The following is an 18962-nucleotide window of genomic DNA, read 5'->3' as shown; positions in this document are numbered from 1 at the left end:
ATAAAAAGGTGGATAAATTAAGGCCCTGTCCCAAAAGGCACCCTTTGGTCTAACACTTACGGTCTTCCTACGAGTCCGCACTTTCGTGACGTAACGGCACTCTGACTTTCGGGAAGAAGTCTGCTGTGGAGCTCGCATTAGTGCGGGGTCGGCAAAAGTGTGCATCGAGGGCGCCTATCGACCGCAAAGGGGGCGCTCGCAAGCACCCTTCTGAAACCTAAAATTGACAAATGGGACACCCTACGGTCTCATGGACTTAACTAACACGTGCACGCAGCAGCCACTGTAAGCCCACAAAACCTAAAGTGCATATGAAGTGTTCCATTTGGGACAGAGCCTAACTTACAGCGTAAGGCTCGTCGACTGCATTGTCAATTGCACTTGTTCCTGTTGCGTGCCCTCAATCTGGCAACCAGCTTGAGCATGGAGTCTGAGGAGGACGAGGCGGGAGAAACAACCCTCTCCAATATTTGGAATTTGGACTGCAGTACCCATTTCAACCACTAGCTGTCAATATTACATACTGCACCTTTCATAGATTTAATTCATTCTTTGAGACTCTAGTATGTTTAAAATAGCATTTGCCACCCCCATTTTAATTCTTTCTTTATTGCAACATATACTACTGTTCAAAAGTTTGGGGTCGGCAAGATTATTTTTAATTATTACACAACTCTTGTGGAATACTTGATTCTGATTGGTCAATAGCGCCATCCAGCGGTATGTTATTCCCAGATAAAAAACGCTCAAAACAGTTAACGCAGGCTCATCCGGGTTACTGAAGTCAGCAGTGCTATACGCCTGCTAAGAACAGTTTCTCTTCGTGGAATTTTTGCGTTTGGTTAAAATATTAAAACTCAGTCGAATCAATATTTTGTGTACAGTTATTTAATTATGCCATTCAGTATTGTGGACTAGCTCTCTCTTGTTTCATACAAACGAAGCTGCTGCCATTTTTTGACTATTGTTTACACTGTTGGATTATGAGATACAAACAGGTACGATTTTAAAACAGTTTAATTTGAAATCAAAATATCTTATCCCCATAATTATTTATGTAGCGAAATGCTGTTTAATAAGTGATATGAATGACTGTATACCTATAAAAACCTAATAAAATATTTCAACTCAGATCAATATTTCATGTCTAATTATTTACATATGTGGCAAGTAGCCGTGTAATAAGCGGGATAATGTACATCCAGCCGGTGGTTCTCTCAAAATAACCCCCTTCAGGCTGATCCAGACCCCTCCGTTTCGTGTTGGGGGTTATTTTGAGAGAACCACCGGCTGGATGTACATTATCCCTTACTTAATTCACTTTTGAAAGAAAGACTCCAATGCTCACCAGGCTTTTATTTAGTCAAAAATATAGTAAAAGCAGTAACATTGTGAAATATTATTGCAATTTAAAATACCTGATTTGTATTTTAATATATTTTAAAATGTAATTTATTACTGTGATGGAAAAGCTGAATATTCAGCAGCCATTACTCCAGTGTTGCATGATCTTTCAGAAATCTTTCCTGTAGCTCAGTGGTAAGAGCATTGCGTTAAAGCAGCACTCAGTAGCTTCGGGACTTCTTCGCTGTATTCTCGCTTTTTGCTCGCAGGTTCCTCTCTAGAGCTCCCCCCACAGCTTCGGAATAGATATTTGACAACACTGTTGTAAAAACTCGTTGTTGATTCTCAGACACCAGAGGCTATAGATCAACGACATCAAAGCAGATGGGACATTCTTTAAAACGTCTTCTTCATTCGGGTTCGGACAGCGTGAGGGAGCGCAATAATGACAGCATTTTAGCAGATTTATTTTGGCCGTAAAGCAATTGTTTACATCGCGAGACCTGATATCACGCGAGACTTCCTGACGCAGCGGCCGGCGGCCCGCCGGCTCAAAGTTGCAAGTGCGTATTTTCCACTCACGGGCACCAGGGGGGTGCGAAACGACCACCATTCAACCCGAAATAAGTAATATAACCATTCCAATGACTCCGAAGCTGCTCAGTTAAGGTAAAAAAAAAGTTACTTCGTTCACCTTTAACAACGCAAGGTTGTGGGTTCGATCCCAGGGGATTGCACATACCTATGTATAAATGTATAGGATAATGCAATGTAAGTCGCTTTGGATAAAAGCGTCTGCCAAATGCATAAATGTAAAATGTAAAATCATTCTAATATAATATAATATAATATAATAATTTGGTGCTTTGAATAATAGAAAGATCAAAAGAACAGGATTTACTGTTTTCATTTTTGATCAATTAAATGCAAAAAAAAGTATTAATTTCTTTCATAATTTTTTTTTAATTCTTACTGACCCCATAGTGTATGTTCCACTGAAATAGGAATTCCTTCAAGGAAAAAAGAAGGATGGCACTTGACTAAGATTGCAAACCACGAGGCAATCCATCTAAAATAAAACAGCTACTGATATGATTAAAGTCTTCACCTCATGTGTGTACAAGATTTTAAACATTTGCTTAAAACTACAATTAACTTATTGTGTGTAAAAACCTTTTAAGGAGGGAATAAATTTTGACTGTACCTAAAGACAGTACAACCATTAAATATGGTCTAACCTGACTGTGGGCAGTAAGAGGACTTAGTGATGTCAGCAAAAAAGAAAGTAGTTTCAGAAGCAAAGCAAGTTATTACATTTTCATAACCGATTATTAAGACCAATAATTTTTTCCTTTGGAGAAAAAGTGCCAATGAATCACTCACAAAAAGACCATGAACATGTATTAAGTAAAAAGAGTCCATTTTGATTTCAAATCGACTTTAAGGTCAGAATGAGGGTTATTTATCGAGTAAAACATGAGTCATTTAAAACAATAGATCAGTCTTCTCTCTAGCCCACAGAGATGGCAGCAAGGAGCGAGTGAGTGAGAGAGACAGAAAGAGAAGGAAGCCCGTTCCTGAGGCCTTCCCTCATTAGCATAAAGTGAAGCCCGGTAGCAGTAGGCAGCATTGCAGTGGGCTTGAACCTAATACAGGCTGACAGCCTCACGCACCGTAGCCCTGCCTTCACACACACACATACACACACACACACACTGCGCAGGCGCAGATCTGTCAGGCAGCTCCACTCACTCAGGAAGTGCAAGTGGCTGGGCCTGTTGCCTTGCTGCCTGTTACCATGACAAACACAGTCAGCTGGGAATCCACCCAAAGACTTGACAAAGAGAGTGAGAGAAAGAGAGAGAGAGTTTGGGGGAGAAGAGGGGCTGAGTAAAGTTAAAGAAAGAAATGTTTCTCTTCCTTGACTGCGCTGCTTCTGAGGAGATGAATCTAAAACAGTATACGACTAGCTGGAGAGAAAACGGGTTACGTCTGATGGATGTACATTCCTTGTACATTCCAGAGCATGCTGTTTACATGCAGAGCACGCAAATGATTCATGATATGTAGGGTTTATGAACAAGTAACCAAGATGTACAGTCATATGCAATTTGGTTCAGTAACATTTAGGGGGAATTTTTCAATTTAAAAGATATTTAGAGAGATGTTTAAATCAATAAGCCATGAGATAAAATAAGTCTGAAATGGGAAGAATAACCCCAAAAAATAAATAAATAAAATAGTGACAGACACGAACACAAATTAGTCATTTAGTTAAACGTCTAAACATCTCCTCTGCTACAGTAGAGGATCAGCTATTTAAAAAAAAAAATTGTACCGTGACGTCTATAACGATCGTTCAGACTGAAAGACTATTTTTGCAGAAAAGTGTTACAGTAGGAAAAACAATTTCAGGCTATTTTTGAGAGGTTTTTTGGTGGATGAGTAAAAGATAAAGGGTATAAGAATGACTCAAGTGATAAAAATAGCATCTTACACTATGCAGCTAAAAAGTCACTACAAATTTGTGTTTAGATCTAGGAGTGATTCGGAGAGACAGACACAAACACGACAGTCAAAATAGTCAAAAATCAGTACCACAGAAGTATTTAGTCATTCACTTTGGATATAAACTTACCCAGACTGGCCCCAGAACTGTATGCCATTGTCTGAAGCTTTCAAGAAAGTCTCAAGCAAATAAAGTTTCCCACAGTAATCCACACAGAGGAATGCCACGGCAGCTGAACGCGTCCTTGTGACTCACGCTGAGGAGTGGATACGACTGTCTGCAACGCTCAAATGCCACTGCTGCCCCACCCTACGCATTCCTTCTGATTTTGCCTCTGTCTGCTTCATGCATCCTTTTACTTTCATCTTCAGTATGAAAAGTCAAAGTGTGTATCATTCTGCTCCCTAGTTCAGAAGTACACTGGCCAGGGAGTTTCTAGGCCTGTTCTGTTCCATTGTCAAAATCACTTCAGTGCACTGAAACATTCGCTCCCTAGAAATTTCCAGAATTCGTTGTAAAAGCCAGTACCGATTGGCTGCTCACTAATACTATATTCACAAGCAAAAGTACCAATATACAAAGACAAAAGCTTATTTTCTGTCTTTAAAAGGGAGTTGGTTTGTAATTAATAAAAAATAATAATTATCGCTAACGTGCATGAAGGGAGAGATATTATCGTCGGTGTATGAATGGGTGAATGTGAGGCTATGTAAAGCGCTTTGGTGGCCATAGGTCTGTGAAAGCGCTATATAAATGCAGTCCATATGAAAAAAATAAGGATTATTCAGGAATTAAAAAGATTGAAAAGATTATTTTCTGTAAAACTGCCTTGAAACAATTTGTATTGTGAAAAGCGTTATACAAATAAATGAATTTTATTGAATTTTATTTGTTCATTTATAATTTTTCTTGTACTGAGGTGCTAACATTTATTATAGTATAACCAATCATTTATATACCATTATGTACATTTTTTTATTAAAAATGTCAGTCTGACAATGGAAACGTCAGTGTCTCGATGTTTAGAGGCTAAAAGGCCCTTGCCAGAGCCCAATTTTGTGTTCAATATATAGTGATTCACATCATAGGGAACTAAGAAGTATAATGAGACACAACCAAAGAGATAGACAATATAAGTGAGAAGACCTTCACCACTACTGTTGCTTCTCGGTTCTCTTGGTTCTTTTACTTCATATGATGGTCAGTGGCCTTTACCAGATTAAATGGGCAACCTGTACTTTGGCTCCTGACCTGGATATAACAACTTGAGGAGCCAGAAAGAATGAGGAAAAAGGAGAATATTGAGTTCTCTGCAGTAAGAAGCGCACACCGTGTTCCCTCACGCAAAGAGACATTCATAAACAGACAACCTGTCCCTTTATTCCCTAACCAGACACGATGCGATAAGATTCCAGCGACAAATAAATTGTCTGTCCACACTAGACGCGACTGCGAGATGCGTCAAAATCAATCAAAACCCACAGCCAATCAAAACAGCGTGTGGGCGGAGTCTCACGGCAAGTGCACAGCACCAGTAAGTGCGTTTCTGAAACACAGCAACGGAAAACGGTGGAATTAGCGAAAAAATTAAGGCATAGGCCTTTCCGGAGGAGAGCTCTGATTGAGCTGTCAGAGCACAGCTTGGAAATATGTCAGGGCTTCTAGGCAGGCTGTACGTTCTGTTCCAGTCCTACACACAGCACATACGGCACATGAGGGACCGGGTGTGACGCCGGAGCTTCGGCACTGGGTGTACTGGTGGAGACAGAGTGAGAGAATGCGGCAGAAAGGATGGTGTGAGCAGGCGAACAAGTGCAGCGGAAAGGATGGAGCACAGAGCACAGAGTTTTCAGTGATATTATGATCCTGTAACAGGATCTGCACGTTTCCATGCCTGTGCTTCAGAGCTCCCCTCCCCCTTCACCTCCACAGAGTGCTATTTCAGATCCGGAGGGTACTGATTCCCACAAACACACACTCACGCTGTCTCTAGCTCTCAAACACCTGCAGATATAAATGCACAAACATAGACAAAGTCGAATGCATGCTGAGAAATACTGAGATTCACTAATGGCAAATGAGTGCATCAGATGAAAAGAACATATACAGACATTAATAACTTGCACACACATAAAGGACAACACCAGTCATGAAGCGTGAAAGAGTGATCTGGATGATGCTACTGGATGATGCTATTTTTTCCCACAGGAATTTAAGAGTCAAAAGTCATGAACCAAACCAACCAGCTACGAGGTGGATCACAACAAACTTTGATTGAAGCAAAAAAAGTATTTGAAAATTATATAATAAGACAAAAGTAAAAGATTAAAGTACAATATAATGAATGACAACTGAATGAAAAATGATTTAAAAGCAAATTGATTTAAATATGTTGATTAAAAATATAGAAGCAAACAACATATTTTACATTTACTGCAAAACATGCATATTATGCACACATATTTAAGCAGTTTGAAAATTTAGAGACACTGACTCGATTATGTCATTCGCAGTGCATCATGGGGGTGGGCGGGCACTAAAAAGTTGTTTTGGCATGATTTGCTTGTTTCCATCCTCTTTTTTTTTGCAGAATCATGGGTAATGTGGTTTCCAACAAGAATTCCTCTGTTGAACAATTATTTTTAAAAGATTTGAAATAATGCACTGATCGCTCCAACAAAAGCATATACCATCGATTAACAACCTATAGCTTGCAGAATGTCAGTCTTTGAATGTTTATAAGTTATCGTTAAAAATGTATTCATCTATGGAGAAAATGTATATAGTTATGTTAGCCATTAACTATCATATGCAATTGTTAGTCAGTTGCACTTAATTAAGGGGAGGGGCATTCACATTCAAGAGATCTCATTAGTTAACAAAAAAAAAAAAAATGTGTTCAGGATGAATCATCAATACTTTTAGTAAATTTTCCTAGAATAGAAAGACTGTAAATTTTAAATAAAAGTGATTTTTGTTAACAATTAGCAGTTAACATAGCCTATAAGCCTCAAAGTTAACATTAACTAACAGGCACAAAACTAATTTTGCTTTAAAGACAGATGATAAGGGAGGGGAGAGACAGATAAACACTCAATTCTACAGAAAGATTTCAGGTACATATTTCACCATCCTCTCCACTTGGGATCTGTACTTATAGTGTAATTTGTTGCAGTGCAAAGATAGAGTGTAATTTAAACAGGAACTCCTAAACAAGATCCAAAGACATTGAACAAACAAGCAAATAAGTGAGAAAGACTAAGAAAAAATGGGGGGGGGGGGAGATGATAGACAGAGAGAAGGCAGTGAGAGAAAGGAGAGAGAGGGATGTGTGAGACAGTAAACATAGAGCGATTGAGACAGACAGATGGAGAAGGCCCAGACGCCACATTCTCACACAGCACCGAACGAAAGCTGCAGGGGTCAGACAACCGTCTGACATCTTAAAAACTTACAAAATAACATGTCTGTAAAACTGTCGCATGCTGGATCTGTACTGTACCTCACTCGTGCCTGCTTTACTGCACAGCAAAGGCTTACAATACTAAAGACAGTCAAACAAGTGGACAGATATGTATCTGTTACTGTACTGCTTTTTAATACAATGTGAGTAATACAAGCAAACTTCAATAAACAGACATATAAGCTGTGTGGGCATATACAACTTTAGAGCTGCCTGTCTTCACTTTTCAGAGTTTCAAGAGAGCAGATGAAAACTCATTCTGCAACTGATGCTCTTCAAATTAGCTGATAAGATATCTGTAAGATGTCACAGCATTTTTGGGCAATTGTGAGTCATAACTAGTAACGTTATGTAAAGAGAGTTACTAATGACTGATATAATACTGATACATACACATATATATATATATTGAAAGAACTGATCAAAAAGAATCGTTTATTCAGTATAAAAAATACAGTAAAAATTTACAATATTGTAAAAATATTATTAAATTTAAAACAACTGTTTTCTATTTTAATCTATTTTAAAATCTAATTTATTCCTGTGATGGCAAAGCAGAATTATTTTAGCAGCCATTTCTCCAGTCTTTAGTATCACGTGATCCTTCAGAAATCATTAGCCTATAATATGCTGATTTGCTGCTCAATAAACATTTCTTATTCTTAAAGTTTTTGCTGCTTAATATTTTTGTGGAAACCGTGATACATTTTTTTTCTAGGATTCTTTAATGAATAGAGAGTTTAAAAGAACGACATTTATTTGAAACAGAAATCTTTTGTAACATCATAAATGTCTCTGCTGTCACTTTTGATTAATTGAATGCATTTCCCTCTGTCTTCATTGTGTAGCCTATATAATCATAAACAAGGAAAAAGACTGAATTTAAATGAACAGTCACTGGCCAATGCAAATTATCTCATAATGGCCAACTATCACCCAACTAGTAGGCTAATAGATATTGATCTATCAATCAGCATAAAAGAGCAACTTTATGAAAGTACTTCATAAATGAAGTATGGAGAGGGTGACACACTTAGAGCAGGCAGAGCTGTGGGTCTGTGAGCAGCAAAGAGGCGGCACACACTCTGAGAAGCTTCTTTACGTCATCAAGAGTAACAAGACAACCCACATTACAGATTTCCACAGGCACTGACTCTTGTAAAGCACTGTATCATGCACTCATTTACATACTTTTTACATTAAATTGGAGATACATTAAGGAAGGATTTATGAAATACTCAGTAGTTTGGCACTAAAATTATTCCATAAAAAAAATAGTAACCTTTTTTGGAGTAACCTACCTGACCTGTGTTCTGATATATACTAAACAAAAACAAAAAAATATGTGTGCAATATACATGAGGAAAGATAAAAGCTTCCTTTAAACTTCTCCTAAATGTCAGACTCCTGAAAAAAAAAAAACACACAAAAAAAAACAGCAAAACAGTAGCATAGAGAGGAACGCAATTCAAACCGGTTTGACCAGAGGGGCAGAAGTCTTAGAGCACTATGTGAAGGTGTAAGATACGTGCACACGCACACCATTTAAACGAAAATAAAACTCCAGCAGGTGACATGAAATGAAACTAATAAACAGTAATAATTAGTCTTTCTTCTTTTCACTAGTCCTTCTCTTTTGACTAAGCAGAGTCATATCTCATTTTAAGAGACTAGATTAAGACAAGCTATTTTATTTGCAACTGAAATAGCAATATAGTGTAACTGAAACTTATCTTTAAAAGACAAATATCATCTCTGGAACAATATCTAATTCACAACTTTGCAGCATAAACCGTATAGGAAAAACATGAGTGGCCCATCAATATATAATGGTACAGAATAACTTTGTCCACTCGCACAACACTATAAAAGTAAAAAAGGTGAATTCTCTGGACCTTGAATGTGACATTTACGATTAATTGAGGGACAAAACCTCATTTTACTTCTGTGACTGTGTTGCAGGAAGGAAGTTCACATTTCAAGATGACACGGAGAGTACAACATGTAAATGTCACAGAGTCAGGTTTTTTTGTTTCAAGGAAATAAGACAGCAATATGATGAGCAGACTGACGAAAGCAGGGGTTGTAATCTACTCTGCTTAATGTGAACCGTGCATACACTAGAAAATCCAACTGGACCTTGATCCTCTGAATTTACTGAGTGTGCGTGTGTGTGTGCTTGCATGTGAGTTATTCGGACTTTGAATGCCAGTGTGTCTGACAAGGATAGCAACTGCAAAATAACTGCTTCTCTGAGTCGCCACAGTTTCAAAGAGGTCTTTACAATAAAGATAAAGAATAATCAGTTTAAGTTATGAAAACAATGTAGTATTTTTCACTACATTGTGATGAACTTATCACTGCAGGTTGAGACTTAAGATTTTACTTTAAAAATTAAACTTAAGTTTAACCCTGCAGTTTCTTTTTTACAGTGTGGTTTAAAGCAAATTTTCAAAAACAAAGACGAACAACTTTGCTTACACACTGAGACAAGAAGACACTGTCCTTCAATCCCCCCCACTGCCATTTTCCAGCATGTGAATTTGTTCCATGACGACAAAATACATTTACATCTACAATCAAATAAAAATCATCTACTGTGTCAAAGCTATATGCCAATTTACCATCTAATCTAAACCAAAGAGCCCATTATAAGCCATGTCTAATTCAATGGTGAAAAGAACATGCATCTTTATACACAAATGAGATTGCCAAAATCATCATAATATTATATTAATATCTTTGTTTTCATTCATTTAACCTGTCACAATAATTTCAGTTAGCCTTCAACTTCATCAGCAGTTCAATTCAAAGTGGTTGAAAAGTGTAATGAACAGGCTGCCACTTTAATTTTTACCTCCAAATAAAAAAAATAAACTTAAGTTTCCAGTTACAGTTACTAAGGTCCAACATTATGTTTTATGTTTAAATATATAGGCATATATATATATAAATATTCAAACGATTTCAGTGTAAAGTCTCTGTCTGGTATGGACCTCTGTCCCAGAGCTGAACTCTTCAGCCAATTGGATCTGTATCTTTAATATCAGTAAAACAGAGCGCAAGCATAAACATGTAGAAACATCAAGATGTTTAATGGGATTTAACTGACGACTCGGTTCGGCTTGAGAGCGGTTCTGCCTTGGGTTGCGACATGCCTCTGAACTTTCCGAAGATCGCACCGACCGCCAGACAACAATGCAAGAATACATGTATGACTGTTGCCTCTGCTATGAGCAACATCAGTGACGCCGCAGCGTTTCCAAGCCACTTACATGATCTCAGTTATTTATGAATAAGATGCACGCTTACCTCGTCTACTTCAAGTGGAGGAATAAATTGAAGCATCGGGATGGATCTTTGTTTTATTGTTGACAGTCGGTACCGATAAAACTCTCGCAGCTGATAGGGAAGGTCGGCAGTGAGTTTGTGGAGAGAGAAAAGGACGGGAGACTATAAGCGAGCCCCGAGTCAGTCACTATGACCGACAATCGCCTCCAAAAGCGAATGACGTCGAGTGAGACTTGTGCTCGACTACACAGAGCCTGGCCTCGGAAAAGTCCAACCCCTACACACGCAAGCACTCCCTCCACGCGTCCACCCACTAACTCTCGGGCTGTGTCTCAAACCCTAGCGTGCTGCCTGCCTAGATAGCGTCACGGACGCATTGAGAGAGCTTGCGTGAGTTGAACTGACGCCGCATCCGTTAGATGAGGCAGGCAGCTCGATAGGTTTCGAGACACAGCCTTTGTCTCTCATAGCACATAGGCAGCATAAATAAGACAAGTTCTTATAGTCTACATGTGCTTTTTCTTCTGAACCTAGCAGAGCTTGAAGCTCTTAAAAAAATGATGTAGGTTCTGGTCAGTGAAAGGTGCTTTAGTCTGCAGAAAATGCTAATTCAAAACTTCAGGAGGTCAAACTACATTTCACATGAGTGGTTTTATTTTATTTTATATGGGCTTTGCGATTTTTTTTTACTGAAAGAAAAATGTTTTGCTCAAATTTGTAGCAATTTTCTTCAAATAAATAAGGAAAAAAAATAAATATATATATAGAGAGAGAGAGAGAGACCGGTTAATAGGGTGACAATTTTAGCTTAATTTAAAGTGATAGTTTACCCAAAAATTCAAATTCTGTCATAATTTACTCACCCTCAAGTTGTTACAAACTTGTATCTATTTCTTTCTTCTGCTGAACACAAAATGAGAGGTTTTGAAGAATACGGTAAACAGTTAATGAACCCCGTCCCCACTGAAAATACTTTGGAAGTCAATGGGGTTCCATCAACTGGTACCCATATTCTTCAAAATATCTTCTTTTGTGTTTGTGTAGAAATTCATACAGGTTTGGAACAACTTGAGGGTGACTAAATGATGCCAGAATTAGAATTTTTGGGCGAACTATCCCTTAAAGCTGTAGCCTAGATCATCACAAGCTGCAAAGGAAATTATTTGTTTGATCATTTTTACTTTGGTAACAGGGTTGAAGGTTGAGCATGAGGAATGCAGTCAACACGACAGTTTGTATTAAAATAGAGAACATGAAATGAGATTATTTACTTGTCTTCCCACCATGCATGCTGTAAAGTTCAAATTATACTTTTTTCACAAGAAATGTTACACTTTAAAAAAATTATAATTATCAATATAAATTCAATAGATGCTTTAATACTTTTAAGTCATGAGATACCAAAGTGTACTGTCGTGCAAACGGTTAAGGCTGATAAAACAAAATGTTCTTCAGTAGATTTCATGTAATGAAAAATGGTTTCATTGTGAAGAGAGCAATGTGTGTGCTTGACTCCAGTTGACAACAGCTGTATATACTGTAAGACCTTACTGATGATGCTCTTACAGGGCCTCAAGCTATCAAACTGCCACCACATGGCAGGGACAAGCACTGCATGGTTCATTTATACTGTATTCCTGTACACTAGAACTCTAGCTTTAATAGTTAAGACACAGACAGTTAAATGAAACAATATGATTCAATATTTATAATAAACAGGACAAACAATTAACAAATCATGCCTTGTTCGCAATAAGCTCAATGTCAATTCTGCCAGGAGAGTTACAACATCAAAGAGAGTATAATATCTGATGCAAAAAAAGGTCATACATTCTGTAAATGTTTAAAACTGCCTAAATGATTGCTTTGCCAGATATAAATACATCATTTCAAACTGGACATAAGATGACATTTGAGATCATAAAAGTGGCAAACTTGTTTTAAGCAATGCATCATCCCAGAATAAAATGCTTCACTGTCTGCTCTTATTTTTAGACGTGACCCACTATATTTATGTGGCAATTAAGTATTATTTCCAAAATAAATACGTAATCCAAAATACAGAAATAAATTCTTGGAGGGAACCAACATCGTTTGCACAGTTCAGCAATGCAGTGTGATTTATTGCCACCACTGCAATAACACAGGGCACGTATCCATACGGTGTAAACCATTCATGTACCATTGCCAGTGAAACATTATGATGGGCACAACACTCACCTATTTTAAGTCTCGCAGCCAGTTTAGGATGTTGCCTGTTCGAATGTCAAAGAAAGCCTCGCATATTGTGCACACAACAACAACAACAGTGAATTACACAAAAGATACTAACTTTATTAAAGAGCTATTATGCCCTTTTACAAAGACTTGACTTTGTTTTTGTTGTTTTATAAAGTAGGTTTTCATGCTTCAATGTTCAAAAAACACATTATATTTCACATATTTTATATTGCAGCACCTCTCTTCCAGTCTGCTCTGTTTAGTTCCTGCCTTTATGAAGCCACTCCTTCCGAAAAAATGCATTGTGCTCTGATTGGTCGGCTGGACCAGTGTGTTGTGATTGGTCAACCGTTTCGAGCATGTTTCGGTAATGTTACAGCCCTTACAATTTCAACACACTACTAAAGCAACTCAGGCCTCGTCCCTATTTTGCGTATGCCTTGGGCGGGAATTATTTAAATGAGGAATATAATGACGTCCATTCCCGGAAGAAAACTGAAGACTACAAATGAGGCGTTTCAGGGAGTTCAGAAACAGGGCTTACTGATATAGTGAATAAATCTCTTTAGAGTGTACTTCGTGCGTTGCATATTTGCAGACCTTTTTCATGCTTAAACAGCAATATAACATATATATTATGGCAATATTAAATGCATATACGTACGTAGGACCTCTTTAAACATCTAAAGCCATGTACACAATACACATCGATCTTACACTATAGCTATACGGCCCTCAAATATCACAAAAAACATCACTGGAGTAGACGTGAGAAAAAAAGCAGTGGTGTGAATCCATGTTCCTGTGCCTATCTCTGAGTTGTTATAAATGAGGAGGAGAGCTGAGCAGAAGGGTGGTTCTAAATAAAGATTTCAGGTCAAAAACAGGAAATGGCTCAGTGAGCAGTCGAGGTGGACGGAGAAGTGCTGGCCGCTGGGCGGCATCTACAACATCCCCTTTGTTCCCCCACACTACAAGCAAGGAAACGCAGCCCGTCCCATTTCTCTCTCTCCCCCTCGGTTTCTCTGTCTCCCTGTCTCTCTCTTTCTGCCCTCCCTTTCTCTCCCTCGCTCTCTTTCTATTCATCCGAATCTCTCCTGCCTTCCTTTACGAAGCCTGTCTTATATATTGTGACAGTGTATGATCATTTGTTGTGGGAACCTCCCAACAACTGCCCCTTCAGCAGGAGCACTGAACATGGCACGAACAGTGTGGGCAACCATTCAAAAAAACCATATGAGTCACTACCAAATAATGAGCTGCTTTATTTCCTGGACTAACCCTACTATGATGTGCAAGTCTTTCATATTTAAGATATTTCTGTATTACATACACATGAACACTTTAAATAAAATCATTAAAAAAAAAGACAAAAAATGCTATAGTAAAAACCTTTAATTGGTTAACAATAAGGTCCCTTACTCTGTAAAAAAAACCATGTAATAAATCTAATGGGACATTTCATGTAATTTTACAGTAGAATGTTGTTAAATTAAATTACAATTTGTGAAAGTGAAAAGTTTGTATTTCATTATTTTAGTGCTGTGTGTTACCATGGTGGTGTTTTGTACTTGTGTGCATGACACTTTACCTCAGCTTGTGGAAAAGCTTGTGATGAGCTTTGATTCAACATGTGGCTTTCTCATTACCACCTGTATTTTTTGGTGGTTGTGTGTATATAATAAAAGGTATAAAACAGAACTGGTACTTCAGTAGTAATTTAACATTAAATCAGTTAATGAAAAACAGGTTTTTACTGAAAATGTATATTCAATCTGTAAAACCTAAAATGTTGTTACCGTATATTTTTATTAATAAAGTTGTCAACTACAGCTGCCAGGTTTTTACTGTAAATTGAGGGATATTCACACAGAAGTGAAAACTCTTACCTTTATGTCATTCTTATCTCTATATCTTTCTTCCATGGAACAAAAAAAATAAGGTAGGCCTACTGGAAAAAAAAATGAAAGAAAAAAATCTAAATAACTTCTTTATGGTTTCACAGAAGGATAGAGGCTTTCGGCGGAGGAATGTTTTAGTTCCTATGAGTATTGGCGGAAGTTCCTGCTTTTTGACGTGTTTGTACCTCAGGGGTTAGTTATAGGAATGCCTTTGACAGATGCATGAAAAAACTGTGTTTTTGCCTGTAGTGTTTTGCCTTAAGGGAGAACGGGCTTCTTTCTAATGGTTGCAGATTTTTAACGGTTCGATTCTCTAAAGTCTGCACTCGATGCATCCTCGATATCAAGAACACATCTGGATACTTTCATGAGTCCTCTGTACTTGAGTTCTCGAGCGCTGGAATTGAACTTTTGATGATGTTCAAAACTTTTGAACTTTTGACGTAGTATAACACAAGGACGCAAAATCGCTTATGAACACATATTGAGAAACGGCCTAAATAGGGTCTAACCAAGATCAGTAACTACCTGTGACGCAAGTGTACGTTGATTGGCCGAACGCATGCCATACAAAACACCGGCACCTGCCATTTTTAAAAAGCTGTGTAAACACAGTTTACATAGCTACTCCACAAACATGGAAAACAACGATCGATAGCATTTACTTATCGCCTTTGTCTGTGGAGTTGTGCTCTTTTCTCAGCCTCAATGATATGAAGCACTTAAGTTGTCGTTGGAGATTTCGTCTCTTAGCCCTCCTTTTTGCTCTTTCAATCGCATAATTTGTACATCTAGATTCCATCTCTGTTATCACAAAACCCACGACACAGCAAAAACACATCTTGTTCAACTTGTTCAAGTTGTTGAATGCCACGCTGTCGTCCGGCTTACGCCACTTCAGAGTTCATACTGGCAGTGCGAATGCAACCAGGAAAATGGCCGTAGGGGGAAATGTTGTACTCGAGGGACCGATCTTGTGGCTAGTTCATATAACTGAATTCCTAGAACTACCCAGTGCGAAAGCACCTAAAGACACAGGTTTGGAACGACATGAGGATGAGTAAATAATGCAGAAATGTGAATTTATGCGTGAACTGTCTCTTTAAGCAGCAGATCAACAGGTCATGCAGTAAACATGAAGGCTTCTGTTCCATGATATGATGACAGATATTGGTGTTGATATCACCAAAAGAGGTGTGAAATCATTCTGCTCTATTACGCACATTAATGCAAACAAAAGAGCTGCTTGATTGCAGTGCTGTTAATTACAGGCCTCTTTAGGGTCCCAGCTCTGGTGCCAGCAGAAACAGCCCTGACTACACTCCTGCTAAACCCTCCGCTCCACACCACAGTCCACTCCACTCCTCCTCTACACCCCGTCAAGTACCCTTGGCACGTCTGTCTACCTCATTATCTAATTTGGCTCATTATTATGCAGACACACTTCAGCAGGGGGTGCTCCCTCATCTTAACGCCACAACTGATTGCCGCCATCGATAAATAGCTGCTTATATCAGTGGCTTGGAAGAATGGGCGATAAGCATCATCATTGAAAAGTTTGGAGTCACTAAGATTTTTAACAAAAATCCTCTTATGCTAACCAATGTAGCATATATTTGATGAAAACATGGAAAAAACAGGATAAAATTATTCCTGTGATAGCAAAGCTGAATTTTGAGCAGCCACTACTCTTCAGTAGGTGCGTTTCCATTACAGATTGGCGCAAAACTTTTGGGAGTTTTTCTAAATGTCGACAAAAAACGATTGCGAAATTACGACGTTTCCATTAACCAATGTTATGCGACTAAAACGTCATTTTTTCCTCTCGCGATAAGTCATTCCAAAAATCCTGGTGATGGATGTTGGTAGGTTTATGTATAGCCCAGCCACTGCACTGGCCATTATTATTAATTGAAGGAGACGTATGTGTGTCATCCAAGCATTAATGGTAAGGAAAGACCCTTATACTTGGAGTCGCTGGTGTTTTGTGGCATTTCTTTGAGGTTTAGAATCCAGTATTCCTGTAATTCTTTTGTCTTTTATGAATTTAATAAAGAACTCTGTCTTGTATTCTGTCCAAACATACCACATCATCTACGTCAGGTGACCTGTAAATGCGCAAAAACTGTTTCCATTGCAGTGGAAATTTTACCACCTCATGCGAGCGTAAAAACTTTTTTGCGATAAATGGGAGTTTTAAAAATGTTTAAGTGTTTCCATTGGGCGTATTTTCAATTCGCAATTTCAATTTGTGAAATTTGAAGGGTAATGGAAACGCGCCGCCTATACTGTCGCATGACCCTTCAGAAATAATTTTAATATGCTGATTTGGTGCTCAAGACATTTCTTGAAATGGTTGTGTCACACGCTGGCTCGACTTGATTATCCACAACGAGGACACTACACACTAAAAAAAAATGGTTCTTCAGCGGTTCTTCAGGGGTTCTTTGCGGTGGTTAAGGTGCTATATAGCACCACTACCATTTAAAGAACCTGTTAAGCCCAGTTTGGTTCTTCAGCGGTTCTTTGGGGTGGTTAAGGTGCTATATGGCACCTCTTATGGTTCTACATAGCACCATTTGACAAAGGTAGGTGCTATATGGCACTTAAAGTGGTTCCCCTATGGTTACAAGCCAATGAACCACTTTTAGTGCTATTTAGCACCATTTTTGTTTAGAGTGTAGGAACCAAACAAAAATACATACAGCACGAAACATTAACACAAGACAAAGAACAGACGATGACTGAGGGTTTAAAACCGCAAGATGACAAGGGGCAAAATGAAGGACAGGTGTAGGTGATTAGTTGACATGTAACAAACAAGATGACAATGGAAACAGAACTAAATCACAGGAACCGAAACCAGAAACATCAAGACAGAAGAACATCAAAATAAAAGTCTTTGAATCATGACAGGTTGTGCTGCTTAATATTTTTGTGAAAACTGATACATATTTTCCAGGATTCTTTAAGGAACAGCATTTATTTGAAATTATTTGTGACGTGTCTTTACAATCACTTGTTGTGATCAGTTGAATGCATCCTTGATTAATAAAAGTATTAATTCTTTCAAAAATAAAAAAATAAAAAATCTAACCCAAGACAATGGCAAATCTGTAATATTCTCAATATATATTCACAATTTATTTGTTGGTGATATAAAATTAAGTTATTCAGAGCACTTTTATTTGCCATTCATTTTCTGTGCAATTACATAAGTTTTGCATATCATTCCTTGTCTTGTATTCAGGAGTGTGAGCATGTTGAAAGATGTTGGATTGAAAAAAGTTACTATTCATTTCTCTATGTAAAATAGAGAAGAAAAAATCTGTTCCAAGAGTCAGCTTCAGTGAATCAATTTAAAACTGATTCTTTTTTCCATCAACCTGCCAGGGACTACAGATGAAAAATGACGATGTATGACTAAATCTGACACATTTACATGATGGACTTAAGTGCTCATGTAAATTAATGTGCATTGTCCCTCTTAAATAAAAATAAATAAAATAAAATAAATAAAATTCAATGATTCATCATCACTCAATTTTCTGTGACTGCTTATATATTAAAATATATCTTAAATGTAAGCAAGTAAATATTACAGTTTATTGCCACACATTGGTATATTGATGCATATAATTAAAACAATTAAAAACATTTTAAAACCTTGTTTCATTTAGAGTAAACAAGCTTTGATAGATTTTATTGTTTTACTTATTTAAGATTACTTTTTTTTGCACCAATGGCTGTTTGGTTAAAATTATGTATCCTCTGAAGGCAAAAAGAAAAATAACATTTCTTGGAGATGTTCTTGACTATATTGCCCAACCGTTGTGGCCAAGAAAGTTGAGAAGTTAAAGCAGTCTGAAAATCTGATTCCTTTTTTTCCCTCATTTATTTATTATTTGCGTGCTCTGCCCATGTTTGAGATGCACGCGCTGCCAGGCTGCCGGACGAGCATGACATGATTCTCCTCCATGCGAATCCAGCTGCCACTTTCCCTATGGCCAACATTATAGCATTTCCCAACAGCATTTCCGCCTCCACATCAGACTCACTCACACCCTAACGACTCACCTCTTCCACTGCATACACGTGCGAAGCAATGCTACAAACTTTTCAGTCATGCAACATTTCAGAAGAGAGAATCAGGAGATATATGAGAGTATGTGTGTGTATGTAACACTCTTGCCTTGCAGATAGTGGGCAGGTAAAGAAAAGAGGACAAGATAAA

At 37.9% G+C, this 18962-nt stretch overlaps 1 protein-coding gene across 5 annotated transcripts in view; it reads right to left on the bottom strand.

Moving 5' to 3' along the window:
- Positions 1-18962, bottom strand: part of sertad2b (SERTA domain containing 2b) — a 38547-nt gene that overhangs the window by 6876 nt on the left and 12709 nt on the right. Inside the window, exon 1 of one of the 5 annotated variants that reach the window (XM_082153666.1) lies at positions 10629-10879. The exons of 1 other annotated variant lie outside the window; for it this stretch is intronic. The gene's annotated coding sequence lies outside the window, so the exon portion shown is untranslated. Of the gene's footprint in view, positions 1-3982; positions 4472-10628; positions 10880-18962 lie in introns of those variants that run through there. 3 more of the 5 variants (XM_082153665.1, XM_082153669.1, XM_082153668.1) reach the window with 3 other exon arrangements.

This window comes from Leuciscus leuciscus (assembly GCF_965113295.1).
Source record: "Leuciscus leuciscus genome assembly, chromosome: 22".
NCBI lineage: Eukaryota > Metazoa > Chordata > Actinopteri > Cypriniformes > Leuciscidae > Leuciscus > Leuciscus leuciscus.
This window is presented reverse-complemented; position numbering and strand designations above follow the sequence as displayed.